Source organism: Sciurus carolinensis, chromosome 3, assembly GCF_902686445.1.
Source record: "Sciurus carolinensis chromosome 3, mSciCar1.2, whole genome shotgun sequence".
Classification (NCBI taxonomy): domain Eukaryota; kingdom Metazoa; phylum Chordata; class Mammalia; order Rodentia; family Sciuridae; genus Sciurus; species Sciurus carolinensis.
In genome coordinates this window covers 53,892,495-53,918,968 of record NC_062215.1, presented here as the reverse complement: position 1 = coordinate 53,918,968, position 26,474 = coordinate 53,892,495, and the positions used below count along the sequence as shown (strand labels likewise).

Sequence of the window (26,474 nt, the reverse complement as noted above, 5' to 3'; positions counted from 1 at the left end):
CTTTCTTTTTTTAATTTTTGGTCTTATTCTTGGTGTACTTTCCTTTTGAGTACACAGACCAAAGAGCTACTTACTTAGGCTTTACTCATCACAGGATTGGTGGGTACTCATGCCACGAGCCCATGTGGGCATGTATGTTCAGATATAACACAGATTTAGGGGAAACTGTGAGTAGTAATAGGAGGCATAAGTCTGCAGAGCAAAGAAGAGTGAGGGCACACTCACTGGAAATTTGTGGTTTGAACTCTATGAAAAGGAGCACAGCTGACAGTGGATGGCACTGGGTTGGTTCAGAGTTGGTGGAAAGCATCCAACCACAGGACCCATGCCACCTTGCCCAGGCACAGAAGGGTCTGCAGAAGAGGCTGACATGTCCCACGCACACATGCACAGCATGTGAATCCTGAGTTCTGGAGCGACATGAGATGCAGTCACCCTCTAGTCTGCCACCTTGGTTCTCCATCTTTATATATTAATCCACACAAATTCAGGAATATTGATGTGAGATAAAATAGTATGGTGAGCATTTTAGAAACTAGGAGAAAGCAGATCATGTTGAATTATTTTCAAGCTTTCCAATGAGTTCCTCCTCAGATCTCCATATGACTTATGATGATTAATTTTATGTGTCAACATGGCTAGATTCTGGCATCAGGATTTGTAAAATAGCAGTTCTGATTGTTGGTATGAAGGTGTTTTATAATATATTGAAGTTTAAATCAGTATATTTTGAGTGAAGTAGATTGCCTGCCCCGAAATGTGATAAGCCTTGCTATTGTCAGTTGATGATCTTAAAAGCTTCCCACTCCATAAGAGGAAGAATTCTGTCTCCAGAATTCTGTGGTCTCAAGAGTGTACTATCTATTCTTCCAGGAACTCCAGTAGGCAGTACTTCCCTGTAGATTTTAGAAAGTGTAAACTAAAGAAAGTTTAAGAATTGTTATTGTGCTGAACCCTACCTTATAGGCCTTATAGGCCTACCTAATGGTTGTAGTATTCTGTGGGCTATATCCTCAAAATGAATCTCAAACACACACACACACACAGCTTTCTTTTGAATAATGCTGACTCATGAAGTCCAGTGTGTTGGGGATACTATGCAGTTTGCCTGTAACCCCAGCAGCACAGGAGGCTGAGATAGGAGTATCTCAAGTTCAAAGCCAGCCTCTGCAACTTAGTGAGGCACTAAGTAACTCAGTGAGATCCTGTCTCTGTAAAATATAAAAAAGAGCTGAGGATGTAGCACAGTGGTTGAGCTCCCCTGGGTTCAATCCTAAGTACAAAAATAAATCCGTATGTCTAAAAACTGTCAAAAATGCAGAGGAGGAGCATTAAGAGAGGTGAGATCATTCACTAGAATGATTTAAATGAGTTCTGCTGGGATGTTCACCAGTTGCTGATGGTGTTTAACACAAGTGCATTAACAATTTATACATGTGGACACCATGTGTTTACATCATAGTGGGAAGAAATATGGAGAAAACCATGTACCTGTTTTCTCAGACTTTTGCTCACCTTTTGAGTTTGTGGGACTATCTTTGTGTCAAGAACATGTACAGGGATCATGAAACCAGAGAAATCATCTAAATATATTTTCATAATTCACTGAACTTCCTATCTTCTTCAGCCATTAAATCTATTATTCTCAGTCTGGACTGCACATAAGAATTATGTAAGGCAAAATTTGTAAATGTAACATACATGCAGATTATCATTAAGACATTCATTCTGTTTCTGTAGCTCAGAAACACAAGTAGTGGTGTCAACACTGTGATCACTGGACTGCACATGAGTAGCATATACGCACATTGTAATTAAATGAAGATTGCTGCGTCCATTCAAATAGAATACTTGGAATCTCTGAGAAATGACCTGTGAAAATCTTTCTAAAGTTCCTCAGGAAAATGTAAAATAAAGAAAGTTTAAGAATTGTTATTGTACTGAACCCTACCTTATAGGCCTGTTATGTCAAAATGCTGTGATCTTTGAGGATTCACCACACAGTAACTAATGTTAATGAACAGTGTTTTCAACAAAAAGTATTATAAGTGTTGAACATTCATCAAAATATTCTGTACTGTGGCAACGTCTTGGAAAGCAGATCAGTGGAAAACAGGAAAGTTATCATACCTGAAAAATGACCTTGCAGAACATCATACAACTTGACAAATCATGACCCTCAGGTTGGAAAGATACCGGATCATTTTACATGCAGACAACTTAACCAGGGTGTCTGAGGGTCAGTCCCAGTCCCTGACCCAAGATCCTGCTCTCCTTTATTCATTATAAGCATATGAAGTAACATCCTCTGTAGTCATCACATAGATATCTATGCCAAACCTTCTCATGTCTCACCTTCTAGCCATCTATGGGCCTGACAGGCTCTGCACCCCGGGGAAATCCAGACTTGGGCATAACTTATTAAGCACAAAGTAATTATCCAGGGCGTTTTTAAGACAAATTCTCAGTCTCACAGTCCTCTATGGTGACTGATTACAGCCACTGATCACACCTGACTCTACTTTGGGAAAAGAAGGGAATAGAGTGGAGAGTCGAGAGATGAATGATCAGTCATTGCCCGTTTAGGGCATGGACAGGAATCTTGTGCTGGTGGAGCCTACATTGGGGACTTGAAGAAAAATGTTAGAATGATCCATAAAAATAAATCAAGTACTAGACTGTGAATGATCTGAAATATCTTAGGAGTGTAACAGTTTATACAAGGCATCAGATTGCATGTTTTTGCCTTGCAGTGCAATGAGTAAACCTTATAGAATGAAACTTAACTTGGTAAGTTTCAAGTGAACCTTCAAGTGAGCATTATATTATGTAGCTAATGCTATGTAACAAAGCCTATGTTATTCACCTCATGTCTTCTCACCCTGTAGGCATTTTATCATGATACAGTGTGACAGGAAAAAGAATGAATAGAGTACACTAAGATTTAGGGAGAGAGGGAAATAGAGAGATGACTAAGACAACATTTGATACAATATATTGTTTTATTTGTTCTGTTTTATGAGTAGATGTTGTTAATATTTTTCTTCTGCCTAACTTACTATTGTTTTAATGTTGACTGACCCCAAGGGTCCATATGTAAAGGTCTAGACTCAGGATTACAGTATTCAGAGTTGCTATGGTTAAGTAGCAGGACCTTCTGGAAAGTCCTCAGGTCATTGTGGATGACTTAGAAAAGGATCCTGGAACTCTCCATTCTAGTTGGAGATGTGATCCTTCCTCTCTATGTGTCCTGCCATTCCTATCCTGCAACATGAAGTGATAATACAAGGCTGACCTGGCCAAGGTGGCCATTTGTCATTTGAACCCCTCAAACTGTGAGCTAAATGAACCTGCTTGTAAGTTGACTGTGCTAGATATTTTATTGTACTTGTAGAAAGCTAGTACATTGGACCCTTTAATAAATGGTGATGGAAAAATTGGATTTCTGTATTCACAATTTTTAAATTTTAGTTCACACCTCTACTCTGTACACAATTTATAGATAATGGATCATCGATCTTAATGTTTCTATGAGTACTGAGGAGATGCCTATGACATACTACTCTGTGAAGTTTGAGATGTCCCAAAGCAAAAAGCCAGGGTGCAGATGAAACAGATATGCAGTGCTTTCACGTTTAGCCACTAAAGTCATTTGAGATCACTGCAACATGAATTGGAATAAGAGGCACCAAAAGTGTGTAGTTCTTAAAGGATATTCTCTTCTTCCAATGGGCATAACAATCCCTTAGATTATTATTTGGTCATTTTCTGATTCATGTGTAAGCTAATGTATGAACACCAGGGCTGCTCCTGTGCATGGGGTAGTTGATATTAATCACCAAGGGGAAACTTGGTTACTCTGCACAACTGGTATTTGAAAACCTGTGAAGAGTTTGGGTGGCAGTACATATTTCCAAGTCTGTTAGCAAACATTAATGAAAACTATAAAACCCAATATAGGCAATACCAATAAGGATGCAGGTACCTACGAAGGAAGTTTTCAGTATGTCCTTATGTGAAGATCCTCCAACTCATGATGACCAATGAGGAGTGGACTTTGAGAAGTTGAATTTTATATGCCAAACCTGGCTTCTCAGTCAAATGCTGGAAGAGAATTCTCTTGGCATTAGGAAGTGACATAATAATAGATGGAGGAAGGGATGATGATTGTGCTGGACGCTCTTAAGGATTTCATAAAAAATGAGGCAAATGTGGTGCAAAGTCAATTTTTTAACACTGTGTAAGGAAGGATTGATTGGAAATGGTCTGGGGAGTTCAGTTTTTCTTATTCTTCTGATATCTGTATATCTTCATGTGTTTTAATCATAGCAGTCTGATCCTTGTTAAATACATTTCTTCCTTTCCTCAGGACGTGGACAAGAAGATGGGAAGTAATAAAAGGTTCTGCCATCCTTGCAATATTTCTGAAACAGGCATTACATGTTATTCTCCTGAAGTCCACGGGTGGTTTTCCAAAGGATAAAGCCTAAACTCTTAGACTCCTAAGATATTATGGAACACTCACAATGTCATCCCTGATGATCTTGCTGGTTTCTGTAGCCATCCACCTTCAGTTTCTGAAATGTAGGCTGCAGCCCACAGATCTCCTGCCCCTTCCCTACACAGGCAACAAGAAAGCATGTGTCTTATAGGGACGTTGGTTGCTGACACTAGGTTATTGTCCTCCACATACCAGCACCCAGATTTTTTTGAATTAATAAATGGTAAATTTTTTTAAAAAAAGAAAGCATGTGTCTTGAGCTGCTCAGCATCTTCCTCTTCCCCCAAAGGATGGGGGAACAGATGTGAACTGAGGTTGTCATAAGTCACCACTTCAGGACTCTGGGAGAATTAATCTGTGAGAGGTCCTGAAAAATTTTGTCTTCCATTAGTTCTTCCAGCATCAGTATTCCTCTGGGATGCAGAGATCCTTGGTCTCTTGTGTGTAGAAGGAGAAGAATGAGAAGGGATGTTGCAGTTATGTGAAGACTACAGAGGCCATTACTTCCTGTGCCTTTAATGAATAAACGTGAGCAGGTCAGGTCCCCGGAGTCACAATCAACCACCCTGGGTGAGTTGGTACGTGGGTGAATGAGTTCTTGTCTGTCTTTTGAATGTGATTGTCTTAAATTCCCAGGTTGTATGATGTTCAGCAGAATAATTTTTCAGATTTGTTAAGTATCCTTTTTTCATCTTTTTTTCCCCATCTTTTAAACTTCCAAGACTTTTTCACATGGTTTAAATAATTTGATTAGTGTTCAGTATATTCATGTTTTATTAATAATGTTGATTACTATAACATTGTGCAATGTACTTGAAATGATTGTATCATTTTCACTTGAAAACCATCTTATGAATAAGGGTTCAGTGCTGTAATACTTCTTGAACATTCTTTTGTTTACATTCACCTGTGGAGTTTAAAAAACTTTGCATAATCCTTCTGTCATAGGTCATGATTAAATTTATCTGAAGGGGCTCACTAACCTGCATTTTTAATGACAATATGTGTTTGATACTGAAGTGCAGTTCAGTGAAAACACTACTGACATCACCTTGGTGTTCATTTAAAATGTAGTAGTGAGCTACAGAACCAGACTAAGTTTTTAACAGAATCCCCAGGTGATGTGCATGCATATTAAATTTTAGAAACACTGCTTTAGGTGATTGTTATGTGCAGGTCAGGTTGAGAACTATGGATTTAACAGCTTTTAGAAGTTCATTGGGCTATCAGCAGTGACATTGGCAGATGATGTCTGTGGTTTGTGATTCCTGTATATACTCCTTACACACGAGATCATTGCACTCACTCGTCAGGGAATTCAAAATTTTGAGACACCAGGTGCATGATCTACATGTTTCTTCCCACTTTAATGCCAACACCTGATATTCAAGGGCACATACTGTTAATGTGGCAGTGTGGAACACCATCAGCAGGGTGAAGTTACCAGCAGTTGTACTCATTCATTTTCATCTTAGCAAAATGAGCTTTCCACATCTGCTAATGCTCCTCCTCTGCTTTCCTTAACAGCTTTTTGACATGGGGGGGTTTATTAGTCAGGATCAACTAGAAGAATTATTAGGATGGATATGTGTATGATTATGTATTCAAAGTTAAGAGCCTAGTGCATATGATATTGAGTATTTCTAAATTCACAGTCTGCAGTGGAAAACAGCAAACTGTAGCCCAGGAAAGGATAGATGTTACACTTTTGAATGCAGAGCATTCTGGAGGCAGAATTCCTCAGAGGAGGAGTCTTTGAGTACCAAATTCTTTTTTTTCCCCCCCAGGAACCAGTATTTATTATCAAACTATATTCAATGTCAACAAGATGCCACAACTACAAAAAAAATATGCATTATCACAATCTCAACCCAGTCAAATGGAACCCCTGTTATTAAAAACGTAATTCAAATTAACCCAAAAGCAGCTAAAATTTTTAAACATATTTATATACCTAGCTAACAAATTAAAATGGTTAACAAGAGAAAATACAAATTCAGAGGTCTGTTATTGATGTTTTAGAAAAAGGCAACTGCTTAAGTGTTTCTATGAATTTGAACATCAATTTCTCAGCCACTGAGCTTCATGCCATTCATCATTCAGCAGGCTCCTTCAGCTGACTCTGGTGACTCAAACTTAAACACTCTGTACCCCTTGGACTTCCCATTCTCCATTTGATATTGTCATAGAGCACATGGCCACATTCATTGAATTTGTCCTTCAGCATATTCCACGTAAAATCAAATCGGAAATTGCTCACAAGTATCTGGCAGGCCTTTCAAGTCACCCAGAAGCATGGCCTCCAGCTCTGCCAAAGGAAGCCATGAAGCTTCCTCCAAAGTTGACATGTTCCATTTCAATGGTGTGGTCAAGGCTGGCACCACCACCACCACCCCGCCCACCGTGACCAGACCATTGTGGTCAATGTCAGCACCCAGGGCTAGACCCATGATTGGGACCATGTGTTCAAGGTTGTTCACACCCATTTTCTCCAGGCCCATGCGCTCAAGACTGTTGGCTCCCATGTGCTCCAGCTCCATATGCTCCAGGTTGTTGACTCCCATTCACTGCAGACTGGTGGACATGTGATCTATCACAGAGCCCATGTGCTCAATTGTTTGGTACACAAGGTTGATGGGAGCAGCCATGTACTTCACACTGAAACCTGTGGTGGCACCAATGCGCTCAACACACTCCATGGTGTGTTGAGCCCATGCGCTTGATTCTAGGGACCATGTGGTTGAGGCCCATTGACCCATGTGCTCAATGCCAGAGCCCATGAGTCCATGACCAGGCCCATGCACTGGATCTCACAGCCCACTTGATTCATTCCATGATCCAGGTCTGTGCCTATGAACTCCATGCCAGCACCCTCAACGCAGTCAATGTCCCTTTCCATCTCAGGGATGCTGCCTCCACCTTCATCTCCTCTTGCTTTGCAGTGATCTCTCCTCTCTTCAGTGCATTACTTTGGATTTCATTTATTGGTTCCATGTTCATACCAGATCCAAATAGTCCTGTTTTCCATACTAACACCAAAAGGGTCCCTCCATGCCTAAAGACCCTGTGTTTTTCATTGCAATATTTTTGTTCAGATGAGTGGCATCAGTAGGATGCCCTCCTTGTCCTAACCCATGCCAATACCACCAAGTCCATGGGGAAGTTGCTGTGGACATTCAGGAGGGAAAAAGTCTCCCTTTGGTAAGGCCATCTCATCCATTTTGATGAGCATTGGGTTATCAAATAGCATTTGTCCATTCAACATAGATATAGTTGCCTGGGGGCAAATTCTTGATGAGGAGAATAGTCTTTCCTCTAATTTTTCCACTGATGATACAAGGCTTATCACATAGAAGGTAATTTGCTTTTCTTAAAATCTATTGAGTTAAATATTAATTACATTACAAAATATCTTCATGGCAATGTAAAAGTCATATTTGATGAAAACTTGACCTCAGGACCTGGCAAAATTGACACATAAAATTAGCCATCACATATGGTATAGATATCTGAGGAGGAACTCAGAGGAGAGCTTTAAAAATTAGATTTCTTTCCTCTTTTACAATAATTTAAATACTGCTGTCATATTTATTTAAATCACATTGATTTGATGGCATCCTGTGTATTAAAGTATAAGAATGCTTCATTGGCATCAGTATTGCTGAAAAGGGCGAGGCATCTGATGTACCCTAGTATTTTCCATTAACAGAAAGGCTATATGTGAAAAGTTGGAAATGTAGTGACAAAATGCGGTACTAGGTGGTGAGGTCTAAAGAGTTTGTGTTCTGGGAGGTTGAAAGCAGCAGTTATTCTACTTAAGGGGAGTTGACTTCCTTAAAGTTGAAGGGACAGGTCTCATCCTGAAGGACAGCCAACAAATATTGATGAAGCATTGGCCGCATCAGGTACCAGGCCAGGCCCTGACCTGCTGTAGGCATGAGGCAGACATGGCCTATCCTGCGTGAAGTTCACAACCTGGTGAGAAGTCAGCTCTCCACCTGTGATCAGGACATGAGCCGTATTACATGAGAACAATATGATGTGGAAACTACTGTGGGACTCACCTAGTGTGTGGACACAAGGGAGTTGTAGCTTAGTAAGTGTCATGTGATATGCCTGAAAGTAATTGTGTATAAGCCGGGTGAAGAGGGAACAGATGGATAAAGTGATAGGCAGGAGGAACAGTGAGTATGAGATGCCATTAAGTCAAGTGTTGCTGCAGAGTGGATTGCAAGTGTCACTGTGGAGACAGGTGAGACAGTGGAGGTAGACACTTGTCAGGTGATAAAGCAATATGCCCTCAAAAGAATGTTATCTTAAGAGCAATGCCAATCCTCTGAAGCACTCATCAGGAAAGGGTCAATCAAATTTCTACTTAAGACTACTACTATGTGAATGAAGCATATTGAAGGTGAAGGGTTTTGAGGCATAGAAAGAGGGACATTACTTGAGAGACTGTTCAATAGTATGGGTGAGATAAGATTCCATCATGGACTAGGAATGTGGCCTTGTGATCAGGAGTGGATGAATTGGCTGGAGAATGCAGCGTAGAATATATATGACATGGTATGCTGGAGTTGATGGTAAGGTAAAAGAATGAATGAAACATTTCAGAGACTTCAGATCTGATGCTGCATTCCTTTTCTGAAACATGAGAGAGTAGATAAGGAGGAGGGTGGTACCCAGGCAATGCAATCTGATGAGTTTTGGTAGGGACCTGTTCAGCTTAAGGAGCCTTTGATTCACTGAAGGGAAACAATGTTTATGGGACACAGAGATTTGTAGATTACTAACTGATTTTTATTTTATGTTGTAATTTATTTTTTGGAGTGCTGGGGATCAAACCCAGAGTCTTGAGTATATTAGAGAAGCACTGTATCACTGTACTCAATCCCCAGCCCCTACATGTGAGTTTTAAATGATGATCTCAACATTGGAGTGTATGAGTTTTTCTTGGGGGTATGTATAGATTTATAAGAATATAGCACATAAAATGTCCTTGAGAAAAATCAGCATATAAGATACAGATGGAACAAGAACCAGTTATGTTTCCCTGGGATTACCAGCCAGGCAGGTATGAATGCATTTTGTCTCAGAAGCTAGTGTATAAGAGTGTTAGGAAAGGATGAAATATTCAAACATTTTACAGGGAGATTAATAAGAAATGACACAAATGATTATACAATGAACAGACTTTTGGGCTTTAATGCTTCCAAATATTGTACAGAAAATGAGATCATTTATTATAGAACAAGTATCAGACAATGTATGATATTAGAACAGTGTTCATTTCTTTGTCTTGTTAAGGGATTCTGTTATTTTCCCATAAATATACAGGAGATAGAGCATGACAGGAAGAAACCAAATTCTCAAGAGTTCCTCTTCCTGGGTCTGTCCATCCAGTCAGAGCACTAAAACATGTTCTGTGCCCTGTTCCTGGCCATGCCACATCCTGAGGAACCTCTTCATCGTCATTCTCATTCACCTGGACTCCTGTCTTCACACAACCATATATTTGTTCTCAGCATCTTGTCTTTTTCTGACTTCTGCTTTTCCTCTGTCACAGTGCCAAAATTGCTACAGAAAAAGCAGAGTTAATTTTCATCCATTCCCTTTGAAGACTGCCGGATTCAAATGTCTTCTTTCAGCTTTTTGGAAACTTCAAGATCTTTCTCCTTGTGGCCATGGCTTATGAGCACTGTGACCATCTGCTTTCCCCTGCACTGCTGTCATGAGCCCTGAGCTCTCTCTCTCCCTGGTGGTGCTGTCGTGGGTGCTGACCGTGCTCCCTTCCATGTTGCACACTCTGTTCCTGGCCAGATTATCTTTCTGTTCAGACAGCATGATCCCACACATTTTCTGTGACATCTCTGCTTTGCTGAAGCTGGTCTGCTCTGACACTCATGTCAATGAGTTGAAGACATTCATCATGAGAGGACTCATTATTGTCATCCTATTCCTACTGATCATCCTGTCCTATGTGTGAAAGTTCTCCTTCATATATTCAAGGTTCCTTCTTGTGGTGCCCACAAGGCCTTCTCATCAGTGGGCCCCACCTGTCTGTGGTGTCACTATTCTATGGGGCCATTATTGGTCAATATTTATGTTCATCAACTAACAAATCTAATAAGGCTGTGATATGGTAACTCTCATGCTGAGCCCCTACATCTTCAGTCTGAGGAACAGAGACATGAAGGGAGCCCTGAGAAGAGTCTTTTGTAAGAAGACAATTCTATTCTCTGTATCATGGTAACCCTTGAAATATGTACAAATTTTGTCCAGTATAAACATTGAGTTTGATATTTGAATACTATTGCAGATTTTTCTTTCCATGTTTCTGATCAAGTGAAATAATTTTACAGTAAATAAAAACTGAAACAGAGGTGTGTACTGATGTAAAATATGTTCTCAATGACCTGGTGGGAAGGTTTCCTGTTAGTTATTTCTAGCTGACAATGGAAGGCATAATTTAAATAATTTAATTTGAATTTCTGTCTGAAGCTCTTAAACTACTAATTTATCATGTGTTCCTTTTTGAAAACCAAAATTTGACTTTAAATGCTTGTTCTCCTAGGTCAAAGCTAAGATTCAAACAACTCAGGTCAGGTCAATGGTCGCTCTTTTAAATTGAACTTTTCATTCTTAAATAGAAAACTGTTTTTGAGCAAGTGTTCATATCATTCTCATAACTTTTTTCCTTTTTTTTTCCTTTTCATGTATGCATTTCCATTCCTTTTTACTTGATCTATATTTAAATGCAAATTATATTTGCTTTCTTATAGCAGCTTAGCTTGTACTTGCTGGAAACAAAGTCCTCTTAGGGCCCTAAGTGTTGTTTCCTCAAGTATTTCAAGGAGGCCAGAGTCTGCTATTAACCTCTCTCTCTAAGGATCACTGTTCCCTCCTTGGTGTTTCAAATTATCAATAAACTTTACATCCATGATATTATTTAACTCCTGTGATGATTCCATGAAGAAAGGGGAATCTTATTATGGTGTCAAAGATTGAAGAATGGGGAATCCGAATATGTCTGTGCTCCACTATGTGTCAGTATTGAACCTGTTTAAGACTGCAGACCTCAGAAATAGAATTTGTAGCTTACATTTTTTTGATGTGTGCTGCTTGTGTCATTGTCTAGATTTCCATTCTTGGTCATTAGCTTCCTTGTCCCCTGCAAGTGATGAAAACCAAATTTTTCATTTCAATTTTTCCTGTCACTGACCTCCACATCTCTGCAGCACATCCTAATTTTTATCCTGATGTTTCAATACATGTTTTCACTTGATGCTTTCTTATACACACAAAGTTGACCTCTTTTATCATCTCCCACATACGCTGTTTGTCCTACTTTTCATTTCTTGATCCACATCACCTTCCAAATAGTTGCCTAATAAATTTTATGTTCGTGTAATTATGGGTATATGCTCACAAAAAGGATTATTGTTCTCAGCCACATGGAAAAGAATAACACTGGACCATCACCTTTTACCCTGTACTGAGTCACAGGATAGGGATATTGCCAAATAGAGAGCAATGTGCTTGCTGTTGTTTCCTTAGATTGGCACCACCACGTTCCACTTAGCCTTCTAAAATCATCATTTTGAAGTGCTGGTGATGAGAGACAATAGTGTTCTTAATTTGTCCCATGTCTTACCATTACCTCCAGTTCTTACTCCTCAATATTTAGGGGACACCAATGAGGCTCTGTATGCCTGCCATTTTCTCTCCATTCTTTTCAAGAAAAACAGATGCCATCAGTACATAATTTGGCCTGTGTCTTTGAACAAGAAGAGTCAAGCATATGGATGAACATTTTTGAAAGTTTCAGGACAATTTTGGATTCTCTTTAATTTGTACACCTTAGTTACTAATTTCAGGAGTAATCCTGTGATGGGGAGAAATAAATTAATTCTCAGTGTCATATATATATATATATATGTCTCTAGTATTTTTGAGATACTTTCAAATCATATACAAAGATAATAATTTTTCTTCATAACTAGCTTTACTTATAATCATGGAAACAAAAATAAATCCTTAAACAATGTACTTTTCTATAATTTTATCCAACAAATGTTTTCATTATGGTAATATGCAGCTTGAAAAGAAAACTAAGGAAATATACTTGTTTAATAAACTTTATTAAAAAGTTCTTATTTTATAAGGTTATATGTGTGAAAATTAAAAAGTGTACCTTATGAGTTTTGCATAAATTTAAATAATTTCTCAGTCCCTATGGATCTTGTGGAGGAATGAACATTGGCCACCAGTACTCAGTCTCCTCTGGGTCCTGTGGGTGAATGCACATTGCCCACAAGTGCCCAGTCTCCACGGGATCTCTGGGTGATCTTCCCCTGCCCATTATTAATCACACTCCTCTGGGCCTGTGGGTGAGCACCCCTCACCCAGCAGTGCTCAGTCTCCTCGGGGTCATTGGGGTAAATGCTCTTCACTTATCAGTGTTCAGTCTCCTCTGGGTCCTGTGGGTGAGTGCCCCTTGCCGTCCAGTGCTTAGTCTCCTCTGGGCCTTATATCACCTGGCTCATTTAAGGCTTAACTCTGTTCGTGAGTGCCTTTCCCTCCTATGCTGGGCAGTCTTTGGCCTTAGAATACTGTCCATATCCACACTACTGAGGAAACTTGGAGAAATCTGTGTAGCTCTTCTTTCTAAAAACCTTGCTTGGCCATTGGTGTAGCTATAGAGACAGGCTTCTCAACAGAGCCTGCAACCACAAGACAATTGTTAGTGGATCTCAATTCAAACAGCACTGAGGACCTAGATCAATCACTTACTAATCACCATTTCCACACCTTTTGGCTCAAGTGGCTGTGCTCTCACACATGAATGAAACATGTTCAGGATTGCTCAGGTCCCTGTGACCAGTGGGTGATAGCCAAGTTTCCAACTCTTGTCAGGATCTTCTGTGACTTGCCACTAAGCATTACCTTTTCTCCAGGGAAGAGACACCTTGGGATCTTTGGATGAGGAACAATTCTCACCTTAATAGGACAGTGTGAAATGTGGCAAAGGACAATTTCCCACCATTATGGAGGACCTCCTGAGATCTGTGAAAAAGCACCACTGTCCATCATCACTGAGGCAATTGAGACATGGTTCTGAGGAATCTGCACAAGTTTCCAAGGACTCCTGAGTCCTGTGGGTGAGCTCCCCTCTCCCACCAGTGCTCAGTCTCCATGGTTCCTTTGTCCGGCAGTTCTCAGCCTTCTGTGGGTCCTGTGGGGTGCCCCTCACCCACCAGGGCTCAGACACCCCTGAGTGTTGAGGGCGAGCACCCCTAGTCCCCGCTTGGTGCTCAGTCATCCCTAGTTGCTGTGAATGAGTGCCTCTCCCCAGCTATGTTGGGTCTGCCTGGTTCCTGTGGGTGAGTGCCACTCACCCACCATTCCCCAGTGTCCTCGCTGTCCTTTGTGTGTGTACCTCACTCCCACCAGTTTTCCTGGAGCTTCTCTTTGTGAGGGCCCCTCCCCTATTGTTTATTCTGCACTACAGCCTGCAGGTAAGAGCACCTCACCCAGTAGTGCTCAGTCTCCTCTGGGGCCTGTGGATGGTGCCCCTCCCTCACCAGTGCTCAGTCTCCTCTGGGTGCTATTGCTCAGCACCTCTGTCCCTCCACTGCTCTGGATTCTCTGAGTTCTCTGGGTGAGTGCCCCTCACCCCAGTGCTTAGTCTCCTCAGAGCCCTATGCCACCGGCCCATTTAAAGAACTATGTGAGTGAGTGCCTTCCCTCCAATGCAAGGGCAACCTCTTTGACTTTAAAAGACTCTCCACATCAACATTACTGGGGAAATTTGGAGAAATCTGGATAGTTCCAATTTCCAAATCCCTTGCTTGGCCTTTGGTGCAGCCATTCAGACAGGCTTCTCAACAGAGCCTGAATCCACAAGGAAATTATTAGTGAATTTCAATTCTGAGAGCACTGAAGACCTTGATCCATTCCCTATTATCTATCTTTTCCACACCTTTGCTCATGTGGCTGTTGTTATGGATGATTGAAACATGCCCAGGATTTCTGAGGTCCCTGCGACCAGTGGATGACAACCAGATTTCCAGCTGTTGTTTGGATCTTCTATGACTTGTCACTGCAGACTATCTTTGTTCCACATAAAGACCCTCTGAGGCCTTTGGATCAGAAGCAATTCCCCCTTTCAGAGGACAGTGGGAAAAGTGGCAAAGAACAGTTTCCCACTATCATAGAGGTACCTGAGACATTGCACTGAGGGATATTCTCCAAAATACTCCATGTACTGAAACCTAAGTTTCACCCCTTCTTCTCCAGCATACAGTCTCTTTAGTGTTCTCCAGGTGAGCGTCCATTGCTCAGCAGTGCTCAGTGTCTTTAGGTTCCTGTGGGTAAGCACCCTTTGCCCACCAGTGCTCGGCTCCTCTGGGTCCTCTGGGTGTGTGCTCCTTTTCTCAGCAGTGCTCAGGTTCTTCGAGTCCTGAAGCCTCCCCCGAGACTGTCTTCATTGCATTTCGTCCTTGGTCATCTACTGGTGAGCACCACCCTCTCTCTAGTGTTACTTCTTCATAAGAATATGGTGGGTGTTTTTCCTCCAGTTCGCTGATCTTTGTTGTTCAGTATTTCCTTTCTCAACTGTCCCTTGTAGAGCTTGTTTTGTGGTTTCTTTTGGTCTCTTAAGATGCTAGAAGTTTGAATTTATTGGCTGCCTCTGGTGTGGCACATGAGTGCTCTAAACCTGTGGTAGTCCTTCATCTCCCCAGCTTATGATCATTCATGGAGATAATTGGCTGCCCTGCCTGAAGTATTCTTTATGCTAATTCAGTGAGTAGATCTGCAACTGCTGACAGACTTTCTGCAGGGTGCCTTTCCACACTACCAGAGCTGGCTGTCCTGAGGTTCAGAAGCCCTGAGGCAGAGATTTCCTGAACCCACCCCTCCCTGAGCTTCTTCCTGCACAGGCTCCCTCCTTCCCATGGTTCTCTGAGAAATACAGAGATCAGGGGCTCTGTCCTCCTCCCAGGCTCTCTTGTCATTGCTCAGCTCTCATTCTGTCCAATGATAGCCAGTCTCAACCTAATTGTCTGCCTCCTCTGTCACCTGGACTCTTACCCAGCATGGGGATTGAGTGTGTCTTCTTCTTCCCCATTTTTAGTCCCAGCATTTTGGGGTTATATTCATCATGCTGAGTTCTGTACCCAGTGGGAGGAGCAGCATTGAGGAGATGAATGGAACTCTAGATGTAGCGTGTGTGGGTAAAGGATCTGAGTGGGATGGGCCTTGGCCCTGCTTGGGTCCTGGGCCTCACCCAGTGGTGCATCATGCCCTGTAGTCCTCTATCCCCAGTGGCCTTCACCCTGCAATCTACCTGGGGTTCCAGTCAATGGTGGTCAGCAGGCTTTCTGAAGAGCACTTGTGCACTCATTAATAACTTCACTGGTACAGAGGATGTGTGACACCTGCTTTAAAATGAACTTAAAATGAATCTCTGTCAATTGTGGATTCCACACATCAAGTGACTCTCTCCGAATGCTTTAGTTTCTGCAGGACTCTGTGTCTGTAGCCAGCTGACAGTTGCCATGGAACCTCCGTGATGTCTGGTTCAATTGAGAAATTGCTGACAGTGTTTACTGGCTGATAGTTATAGTTCTGACAAGAATGCTGATTGATAAATTTCATTTATAAGTAAGAAAAATTAAGCAAGCAGAACATGTGTATAGTGTGCTACTTTGCAGAACAATTGTGTGTTCTTTGTGGAATGGATGCTAGTCTCAAGTACTGGAAGTGTAGTTTTGTAGCTATTCACAATGGAATAGTTAAATACATAATCATTCCTGCATAAATAACTTCTCTGTCCCTTCATTAAGTTGAGACAGTGCACAAAACAACAAACCAGCTCACAAATGTGGCAGTTGCCCATTTCAGTGTTGTAGATGCCTCCTGCAACTGGAGCTGTGCATGGTCAGGAAAGGACCTGGAGTAGAGCACCGTGTTTGCAATTGAACATGACTCAGGTCATGTCAGGTGTGTCCTGAGCATGGGTGATAGCCAGAATTGGTAGAGATTCACAAAAGAGCAGGGCACAGGAGCCTCAGTTTCTGAGTCTTTGCAGCTTAGGCAGGGATGACAGGTGGAAGAGCGAGCCCTGCTCAGGACAATGCATGGCGTGTACTCACATTCCCTTCCACATGTACACATGCAAATAGCACTGAGGAGGGTGCAGCAGATATGTCAGGGTTTGGGGCCACAACCAGTCTGTCCTGTAGCCCAACTGTGGAGGCTTATCCCACCTAGCTGCCTTCCCTGCTCCCCTCCAGCATCCAGGGCTGCTCTCCTCCCCAGATTCTTCCTGGCCCTCTGTCCTCTCCAAATTACTCTTCTCCTGGAGCCTCTCCCTGCATTCCTCTTGAATAAATCAAACCTGTTGTGTGAGCTGGGCTTGGGCTCTGCACAGGTCCTCTAAACCTGAAGTCAAGAGTTTAAGGAAATCATACTTTCCTTTATTCAGAGCAATCAGTGGGACTTTCAGTAGAACAAGAATGCACTGAAAACTAAGGGGTTAGGCAAACCCACCCACCCTTGTGAGACCTTAGGACATGGCACATAGGAACGCATATAAAAGTCAAGTGGGAAGGTCAGACCTCAACCTCCTGATTGGAGAAAACCTTTCTTAAAATGAAAATACCAAGTGCCAGTGAGGATGAGTTGAAATGGACATTTCCAAATACACTACATGCCCAATAAACCAGTAGGAAGAATTTAGATATCAAAACCCAGCCTCAAGCTGGCATTCCTCAGGTTTAGTGATGCAGATGGAGCAATCATAAGAAGCTCTGCTCCCTTGTCCACTTAAAAATTGTAAAGCACTTCAAAGGGGCAGGAGCAGGGTGTTTATCCAGTAAGGCAGGTTGTGCCCATGAAATGTGCAGAGCAATATGATATGGAAATTTTCTTTCAGACTAAAGAAAACACTTGTGTGATGAAGAGCAAAGGTGAAGGAGCCCAGAAGCTGGACAGAGTGCACAGGCCTGTGGTGCAGCTGCAGAGCAGGCCACGGGGAGCAAGCAGGAACAGACCCACCTGTTGAATGGATTCAGGCCGAGGATTCCCTGGCTTCTGCACATTACTGGTTCTGAAGTATTGACTGTGATGGTGTGTGCATTTATCCACAGGTATGTGTTCGTGGAATACTGTGTGTTCATTAGCTGGGTCTTCAGGGAATGTCTATATGTTTGCTAGATGCTAGACAGCAGTCCTTCCCACAGGGGGCTTTGCTTTGACCACTTGCCCAGTACCTAGAGAGCCCTGCTCTGCTGCCTGCCACTCCCTGTGCCACTCTCCCAGCAGCCCCAAGCAGAACATGACCACAGAGCCAGCACCATCACACTCCTGGTCGGGCTGGGCCCTCCCTGAGCTATAGGGCTGGAATCTGCCCAAGGACCCACCCAAGAGTTGGGGAACTGAGGCTCTTTTGGGGGGTTCTCAAGGCAGCAGTGGGAGACAGGTCTTGGAATTTGGAAGGGGAGAGGGGGAGAAGAGGAGCAAAGAGCAAGTGATGAGTGTTGGGGCAGGAGCTGCAGGGCAGTGGAAGGGGAGGCCACTTGTGTGGGCACCAACTTGAGGGCACCTACAATAGGCAAGAGCGGGAGAAGCTCCCAGCTCTATCCTGATGCTAATTCCAGGAAGGACAGTGTTTTTGTCTGTTGAGGGCACCTTTTCTGCCCTGAGGCCGTCAGGATGCTTGACACACCTGATGTCATGGACCATCTGCCTCATGTGTGTAAAGGGGCAATGATCACCTCAGTTTCCAAATGGCACAGGATGCTCAGGGGGTTGATGTGATTTTGCCAGTGGTACCCAAGCAACCAGGGGCAGAACAGGTACCAGAACCCAGGCACATCTGCCCTTGGGTGGTACACCAGCACCCTCCAGGTGAGTATGCAGGCAGGAGAAGATCAAGGAGGATCTGGGTCCTGTCCTGTTGCCTGCAAGGCTGTTCTGCCTGGGTGTTCAAGTGAACTGACAGGCACCATCTACCAAGCAGTTGTACCCATGTATTGGTGGGCTCATTCAGAGACTTGGACATACCAAGATTTAAGTTAAATGTAGGAACATATAGAAGCATTTGTGTGTAGAGCAGGATGGGACACAAGGCCAAAGGTCTTCTCAAGTCTAAAACCAAAGCTCACGCCACGTCTAAGACTTAGCTAGGACAAGGCCAAATGCCAAGATAAAGACAATACCAACCCCATCCTAGACTCATTGAAGCTAAGCTCAGCTTATAGCTGATAGGCAGCAGGGCCAGGCATGGTGGCGTTGGATACCAACTTCCTCCCCAGGCACATCTGAGATCATACTCAGCCCTGATGCTGGCTCTTGGCACATCACTGTATGGATGTGTGCAAAGCATACATGTATTTGTTCATTGGTGGTACTGAGTATGGAACCCAGGGGTACTCTACCAGACTTTTTTTCTCTTTAATTTCTACACAGGATCTCACTGAGTCATCCAGGCTGGCCTCAAATGTGATCCTCCTGCCTCATCCTCCCAGTAGCTGGCATTATGGCTGTGACCACTGCACCGGGCCCTTTGGATGTTTTAACCCAATGATCACACTCAGCGGAAGACTTGTGCACACTGGGATGAGTTCCCAGGTCTCTTCTGGAGTGACCTTCTGGCAGTTCCTGGGAGTCTCCTGAGTCTTTTGAGGACAGTGGGGACTGGGGTAGTTTTTTACGTTGGCTGGGCATGTGGCTGCAGATTGTGGTCCTGACCAGGCCTGATGGATCCAGTCCTTTGAAGAAAGGGATAGAATGATGGAAACTGTAACTAGAAAAAAGGATCTGACCAACATGACTTGAGGAGTGACACTGACCTGAGAGGTGCTTGTGACCCTGCAGGGAAGAAGTGGTTGTAATGAAAGATAAATAGAAATATATGCCATTCTCCAGATGCAAAGGCATGGAAAATCCAGACCGCAGATGTCCCTGGCCTCTGCAACTGTGGCCTTGCACAACCCTGCCGAGTGGAGTGTAGTGGATGTGAGGGCCATGTCCAGCCCTGGTTAGAGGTGCAGTGGAGGCACCCACCAAGTGCCTTCCAGGTGAACTTCAGCAGTGGAATGCACAAGGCTTTACTGCTTCTGCTGGTTTCCCTCTCCCTGCTCACAGACTGCAGAGATGCCAGCCTGGGTCGAGGCTAAGGTCTCTGTTCAACACCATGCAGCCCACGGGTTCCTCCTGCTCTGATCTTCTCCACATTCCCCAAGGTTTCCACAGCAATGTGTGCTGTTTTGTAACACAAAAAAGAGAGAATTTAATTGCATATAGAATTTTTATCCAAAGAAACTTAGTTTGAGTTAGCAACCAGGGTCACCTGGGTACTGGGTTGATGCCTCATTTACTCCACAGCTGGAGCCCCTGGGAGACTGCCCCTAAGCACAAATGGAAACCCACCTAGAACTGCAGGATCCACACATTAGAAGAGGGACATGAAGCAGAGAAGATGCCAGAGCCCTTAGCTCTACCTTTGGAGAATATGTCCAGGTTTGGGGACAGCACTGAGGTACAGGTAGCCCAAGGGTGAAAGAGGAGACTGTGGGGGCTCAGAGCAAAGTTCTCCATGCACACAGGGTAGTCAGGATGGGGAATGAGGTGAGAGGCAGGTCTGAGCACCTGCTGTGAGACCCATGTCCTCACAGTCATCCTCAGTGACCTTCATGGTAGAGAGCCCCAGAGCCCTGGAGAGAAGCAGAGCCCTGTGAAGTGAAAAGTGATCTTGGGAACATGTTCAGGACAGTGACTGCAGCCAAGGATCCTGGAGCCTGGGCCTGGGCAGGAGAGCAGATGCTGCCCATGGCCACTCTACCACTGCAAACCCACCCAGTGGTGCACCTGGTAGACCCCAGGCAGGTACTTCAGGATTCCAGGTAAAACCATAACCTATGACCCACTCTTTCTATGCCTGCTGTGTTGCTCAAATTTGCCTAAAAAAATGGTCTTTTGACCCTGACTCTTAACAGTCTGTCACTTCTCTGACGAGACCAGACCAGAACAAGGGACAGGAGAAGTCCATCCCTGCCACATGGGCCCAGAACACTTGGTGGGCAATCAGTGGTGTCTTCAGAAAAAGTTATTCAGGGATAGGGGAATTGTCAGATGAACCTGGCCAAGTGCCAACCCTCCCCAAAATAGGCCTTGCCCAGGCTTCGGAGCAGGGTTTCCATGCCCTCCACTAGGTGAAGCTGGAGGGCATCTTTGCGGGTTGGCTCTTTTCACTCACAAGCTCTGGGTGCCCTTGAGGGAATCTCAGTACCAGCGGGCAGTAAATTGCCAGATAACAGGGAGCCCCAAGTCCCTCAAAACTGTTGGAAGGACAAGATGGGGGACCGTGATGGTGCCCAATTAAAATGAGAATCTCCAGATTGCTTTGTTCTCAGTCCCTGGCATTTCCTGCCAATGTCCCAAGTCCCTGCAGGCAAACTGCCCATGCCCAGGATGGAAGCTTTGGCCAGCCATAGTCCTGTCCCAAGAAGGAGTGCAGTGCTGGAGGGAAATGACTGAGTTCCCAGCAGGCCCCCTGGTCTACATATCTGTGACTCCAGGCTTCAGTTCTTTAAATGGCAGTGCTTCTATGGGACGGACTGAGGCAGATGAGCTTCTTCCTCCGATTTGGCCAAATTGTGATTAAATTCATTTTTCCTTTTTATTTTGTCATGTCTTAGTTCTGATGCTGGCAAACACCCCAAACCTGTCAGCAGGGACTGCGGATACTTGGGCCACAGGAATACAAAAGGTCCTCCTCCCATTCCTGCTACCCTCCTGGAACTTCTAAGAGTCCCGCTGACCCTGTGCCCTTCACTGAGGCACTGTCCATGTCCCTTGCACAGCTGGTGACCGTGAGCAGCCTGTGGTTTCTAAACTTCCAGGCTCTCCTCAGTCACCCCCTGGATTCCCCACTTTCTTCCCTTCTCCCCCTGTGCCAGACCATCACAGCAATTCTCCTAAGGGCATGGGGGCACCCACCTGCCCAGACCACCCCAAGTAAGTTTCGGGGGTGGGTCACTGGGGCACAGTCAGGGCTGGAGGGAGAGTCCAGAGAAGAGGGCCTCTGCGTTGCACCCTGGAGCCCCACCCTATGGTTAATATCCCCCTCTTCAGTTCTGCATTGCAGGAGGCAGCAGCTGGAGTCCAGCCCCCTGGAGAAATGTGAGGGACACTGGGCAAAGTCTTTTGGTGGGAAACCCCTGGCATCTGGACTAGCAGAAGAGAGGGCTCATGGCTGATGGGTAGAGGGAGCCCACAGCTCTAGGGCGTGGGGATGCTGTGTTGTGTGATGGAGCTGCTGTCCTTGGGGCACCCAGGTGTGGCCTTGGCTGATGGGCAGTAGAAGGGCTGGGTCCTGATCCCTCAGCTCGGATGGTAGTGGCTCAGCAGGGCCCAGGATTGTTATCTCCAGGAGAGTTTGAGCCCCTCTTCCAGGTCCCAAGGCCCCCCTGGCCACTCGACATGGCACAGTAACCATGATCAACAGCTACAGGACACAAGGACACATGTTCATAGATATTTCCAAACAATGACTATAGAATGCACCACAACAAAACTTCAATAGTGTTGAAAGTGTGGTGTGGGCATGCAGTGTGATGTACGTGTGTGCTGTGTGTGAAGTGTGATGTGTGCATGCCATGTGTGTGCTGTGTTTATGAATGTTGGGTGCTGTGCATGTCATGTATTTCTTCTACAACACTGTACAGGATGGAGTGTTTTGTGGCAAGTGAGTTGTATTGTGTTGAGTGCGTGTGTTGGGTTGTGCATATGCACGTGGTGTGTGGGGGGAGTTTTATCCATCAATTCCAGGGTGACTGGCTTCACAGAGCCAGGCCCTCAGGATCACAGGGAGCAGAGCTGGTTCCACCCTGCTCTCTGGTGGCGAATGGCAGTCATGGCAATGACAATAACCCTGTTTCCACTGGACTGCTTGCAGCAGAATGGAACACTCCTGAAACTGACATATAAGTCAAGGCCCTAGTGTCCACCACAGAATTTCAGTGTCAAGATGTCTGTCAGCTGGTGGGGCTGGTGCCCAGCAGGAGCATGGCTTCCAATTACCTTATGGCGGACAGGTTGAGAGGCATTCGGTCCTCCCTGTGGCAGCCCCAGGAAAGCCTCCCACAGCCCACACATGCTCATATGAGCTCATGGACCCCCAGGAGCGGAATTGTGCACTGCTGGAAAGGCAACAGGGATAAAAATCCACAGAAACCAAGATGTGTGTTCAGTGTCCACGTTTCTAATGGATTTGATTCTGCAACTGCAGCCTCAAGTGCTCAGACACAGTAGAGAAGGCAGAAGTAGGAAGCCAGGGAGTGCTCTCCACTGGCCAGTGGCTCTGACAAAGGCCCTGGACAGATGAGGGCCATTCTCCACATCCTCCCCACCCTCATTCCATTACTCAAATCATCAAGCTTGAGATAAGGGGAGCCCCTTGTCGAGGTCACAGCAGGGTAGCACCTCCAGCCTGGGAGCTTCCTCTTCAACATCTGGGGTGATACCTGCTCAAGGGAAGCCTCTTGATCAGGATAGGTCTGGAGGGCTCTTTCTCTGGGGCTCCTGGACCAGGGTGCTCTCCAATGAAAGGAGTGCTATCTTTCTGGATGTTTTGTTTTTGGTGTCCCCCTGCACACCTCCAAAAATACCTCCAGTGCTATGATTGCCCAGGTGGTTTTGTAGAACATACACGCGTTCCAGACTCTCACCACCTAACACCCCCGACAGTACCCCCTCTGCTCTGAATCCTTCTCTCTGCCCTTTCCTGCTCTTTCCAAGGCCTGGAGTCATCCTGTGGTCTTGGCTGGGAGGGTGACGTGGCTGAGGAGGGAGGCCATGCCACTGCCCAGAGGAGAGGCTAAGTCCCCATCCAGGTGGCAGAGAAGGCTCTGGCTGAGACAGCAGAGCGTCAGCCACTGGGGTAGTCATGGGAACAGCAAGTGAAGCAGGAGAAACCAGAAACCCTGGCCATGTCACAGATCCCTGTGTCCTGCCACTTAGATCCAACTCATCCATGAAGAGGTAGACCTCACACTTTCCCCACAGGATGAGGACAGGAAACCAGACAGGCCCTGGCCTTGGCTTGGCAGACTGGATGCTGGTTATATCTGGGTTTCAGAGAAACATGAATAATTGTTTTAGTCTAGGTGCGTCTCATGCAGCATGAGGAGTGAATCTCAGCAGGGCTGCCTGGAGGAAGGAGTGTCCTCCAGGCCCACTTGTTAAAGGCCTGGTCTGGGTCCTTTCCCTGCATTGCTGAAGCAATTTTGATCCTCTTTGGGTTTTCCAACTTTTGTCAGCCTCAGAGATGGCAATTTCCTCCCTCCTGCTCTGGGACCAAGCCAACAAAACAGTGGGACATGTCTTCTCCAAAAAGGAGGGTCCTTGTAACCCCTAGGTGGTGTGTGAAGCCCCAGGGTGGTCACCAAAATTGTTAGGAATACCAAGGTGCTGCAAGAAATCAAACCTGTGATCAAAAGTGGGTGGGCAAGGCCAACTTTCCTTCTATCAGGACAGCTGCTAAGGAACCTGGCCAGAAAGCAGGGCTGGGCGAACATTCAGCAGGTTTATATCTCCACGCCAAGGCAGCGTCACCCTCACTCTCTTCAGATGAGTTCCAGGTTACAATGTATATGATTGGCTAATTTTAGAATTAGGATGGGCAAAAGGGAAGGGCTGCATTTGGATCCAATAATGACTGAATACTAGCTTGTGAAAAAGAGCCACCAGACTTTTCATTTCTTACACTCAGGACATTTTTCCAAGGAACACTCTGCCTCATCCTCCTGGGGCTGGGGACAGAGGCCACACAGACTCTTTGTCCAGATTGAAAGTGTCATTCATTGTGAATTTGCACAATAACTCTGGGGAGATGGAAGGCAAAGCTCTAAGCAAGAGAAGGCTGCCAGGCAGAACCACAGGGGTATCCATGGGGCTTGATGACAGCCCTCTAGATTTGAAGGGGGCTGACAATGTCTGGCAGGGTCGGGGTAGCTAGGGTTTTCCGGCTCCCTGTGGACTGGGTAATTTGAACAATTTTGGTGGACAAAGGGGCCTAAGACTGTACGAAGGTGTGCTGCACTGGGCCCTGGGGCTATTAGGATGGAGCATAGTGGTCTGGAGGATTAGGAGGAGGAGGGAAGTGATTGGGGGCTGAACTTAACTGGCTGCTCAAGAAGGGCACTGGCCATCTCCAGGTGGAATCTCAAGATTAGACTGAGACAACATATAAAAAATAATAAAGACCAGGCTATGTCTCCCTACTCAGGCAAGGGCACAGAGTGCATTGTGAGGGCCGGGGCAGCTGACATTCAAATGCACCTGCAGCCAGTGGGGCAAGAGTCAGCTTGGAAGGCTTTGCATTCTCTCAGTCACCCAGGGTTTCCACCCCATGTTCCATCGCCCTGCAGTGCCTGCCTTGCAGCTGCATGGGGTCCTCAGGCTGGTTTGACCCCATGCTGCAAGAAATCGGCCACTGCTCAAGTTATTCAGGAAGGTAAATATTACTTCTGCAGAAGGATGTGCTTTGGAATAGTCCAGGGGGCAAGCACCCTTCCATGGACAGGCTGCCTCTTTTTATCCCTAAGGCAACACCGCCCCTTGCTCTGATAAGACACACTTGAGAGCTACAATCTGTGTGATTGGCTCACTTTAAAATGGAGGCAGAAGAATGGAAGGGCTGTAGTTAAAATGTCTGCAGTTGGCTCTTACAGGAGGCTAGCTATACACTAGATTTTGAAAATGGACCACCAGACTTTCTGTTTCTCACAGTTTCACACTCACCCTACGTGTCTAATGATCCTTGCATGGTCTCAGTGTCCCTTTAAAATATAGTGCAACTTAGCAACCACTGGCAGGCGGTTGTCTTCGTGGGCATTGCCCCTACTTTTCACGTTTTTGAACCTCTATATGGGCAAAGATGATCCCCTTGGGGACCCTTGCTGGGGTCACTGCCAATGATACCATAGTGAGCACCAATGCCTCCTGGGGGTAAGTCCCTGTTCCCATTCCTCACTGGTGTAGTCTTCCTTGTCAGGCAGTGGGGGCTGGCCAATCTCAAACCCCATTCACAGATTTTTTTTTTTTACACCACTCACTCTTGGTCGTGGGGGAAGCCTGTTCCTGGATGGAAATGTGCTGGCTGGGTGTGCCAAGGAGGCATGGAGAGCATCCCCCTACAGGGGTGCCCTACCACTGAACTGCACCCCAGCCCTTTTTACTTTGAGGCAGGGTCCCCATAAATAGCACAGGCTGGCCTCACCTTGAAATCCTTCTTCTTCAGCATCCCAGGTGGCTGGGATCAGAAGCATGGCCAGGAGGGAGAGACTCCAGAGCAGCAGGCACTTCCTCATGCTAGAGCCCTGCTGGGTCAGAAGCCTGGGGGAGGGAGCTGCAAGCTGCCCTGTCTTCTTCCCTTGCTGGGACCACCAGACTCATTGCAGCTGAGCATATATGTGAAACCTGCAAGGCCCCATCCGCGAACAGCTTTCCACTGTTCCCTGCTGCAAGCAGGGAGGTGGGCCTCCCCGTGACCTCCGCGGGGTCTGAAGTCCATGGCCTGCACGCGCACCCAAAGGTTAGAAGAAGGAAAACTCTTTTGCGCCGCCAATTCTTCAAGAAGGAAACATTGCAGACCGGAGGATGGCTAAAAAAAGAGATCTCCATGGCCAGGGGATGGTTCTAGGAAACAGTGTGGGCCAGGTCTGCGATGACAAGGCAAGTTGGGGGTTTGGCTTTACTAATATTTATTTTATACAACTTAAAATGGAAAATAATAGACGTTTAACACACCGTCGTGTTTTTTTATTTTAAAAATATATTTTTTATTTGTTCTAATTAGTTCTATGACAGTAGAATGCACTTTGATACATCATACATAGGTGGAGTATAATCCTCATTCTGGTTGTACATGATGTAGAATCCCTCCGTCCATGTAGTTTTATAT

General features: G+C 45.1%; 1 pseudogene; it reads right to left on the bottom strand.

The window, feature by feature from the left end:
- Positions 1-8,450, bottom strand: part of LOC124979362 (heterogeneous nuclear ribonucleoprotein M-like) — a 176,405-nt pseudogene extending 167,955 nt beyond the window's left edge.
- Between the last annotated feature and the right edge of the window lie 18,024 nt (positions 8,451-26,474).